Source organism: Acomys minous (genome assembly GCF_964271855.1).
Source record: "Acomys minous genome assembly, chromosome: 2".
NCBI classification, from domain to species: domain Eukaryota; kingdom Metazoa; phylum Chordata; class Mammalia; order Rodentia; family Muridae; genus Acomys; species Acomys minous.
This window is the reverse complement of record NC_140484.1, coordinates 117,372,451-117,373,705: the sequence shown is the minus strand read 5'-3', so window position 1 is coordinate 117,373,705 and position 1,255 is coordinate 117,372,451. Positions and strand designations below refer to the sequence as shown.

The window sequence follows — 1,255 nt, the reverse complement described above, 5'->3', positions numbered from 1 at the left end:
CCAATGCCACCATCCTGGTCCTGACCCCCACTGTCCCCAGATTCAGCCAGCAGGTGCCTCATCACCTCCCTCTTTGGTTCCTGTACTTGGCAGCCTCCGTTCCTTCAGTGTTGCACTGTCCCCCACTCTCCAGAAGTCTGTGTCAGCACTGAGCCACGAGCCAGGCCCCGTTCCTGAGGCAGCCACCTGGAAAGCCAATGCAGTAGACTGTCTAGGGTCACCAGGATGGGCATGAGCAGGGGTCCTAAAGTTGCCCAAACTCAGCCAATTAGGGTCCCTCTCAAGAGAGTGCCAAACTACAGCACCCTCAGGTCAGGGCATGCTTTTTCCATGCCTGAACTACTTTACACTTTACATTCCCACCAACAATGGACAAATGTTTTTCTTTTCTCTCCATTCTCACTAATGCCTGTTGCCTCTCACCTTGTGACAATAGTTGTTCTGGAAGGCATAAGCTACCTCACTGGGTCCTCTTTGCTGCCAAACCTCCTCCATCATGGGTTGCACGAACACTCTGGGGAAGGGCCTGTCCCAGTCGGCTGTGCTGCACCACCGCTGTGTAGCATCACCACCTGGCTGGAGCTGACATCTGATGACATGGAGAAACAGATTGACACACTGGCCAAGAAAGATGTGACACCCTTCTAACCCAGTGTGACCCTGAGGGACTCACATAGTGTGGCAGAGGTCTGTTTTGTGACTGGTAATAGAGTCTTGAGAATCCTTAAGTCCAAAGCCTTGCCCATGGCCTCCCCAGGAGGACCTCTACCATCTCATGAGGAAAGAGGTGGCTGCCCACAAGCACTTGAGAGGATCAGAAAGGATAAGGATGCTAAATTCTGTCTGATTCTGATAGAGAGCAGGATTTACCCACTGGCTCGTTACTATAAGACTAAGTGGGTCCTCCCACCATATTTGAAATATCAGTTGTCCACAGCCTCTGCTCTGGTGGCATAAAAATCTCTTGTGTTTGTGAGCAAAAAAAATATTAAGCCAAGTGTAGTTGGTAGCACATGGCTATAATCCCAGCATTCAGAAAGCTAAAACAGGAAGAGTACTGTAAATCTGAAGACAGCCAAAATACAAAGTAATAATCTATCTCAAAAAATTATTATCATCAAAATTAGATAAGATTAAATTAAATTAGGGAGTCATTTACAAAACAAAGGAAGTGGCTTTAAAATGTTAAAGGTGATAATACATAATAAAGGTATGTGGTCACCATGAATCTTTGTGCAACAAATGGAGTTCACAA

The 1,255-nt window shown here is 46.8% G+C and overlaps 1 pseudogene across 1 annotated transcript; it reads left to right on the top strand.

Moving 5' to 3' along the window:
• The first annotated feature begins 496 nt into the window (after positions 1 to 496).
• On the top strand, positions 497 to 957 carry LOC311578228 (small ribosomal subunit protein uS15-like; annotated as a pseudogene). Its single transcript has one exon. The product of its transcript is annotated as a small ribosomal subunit protein uS15-like (transcript).
• The last annotated feature ends 298 nt before the right edge of the window (positions 958 to 1,255 follow it).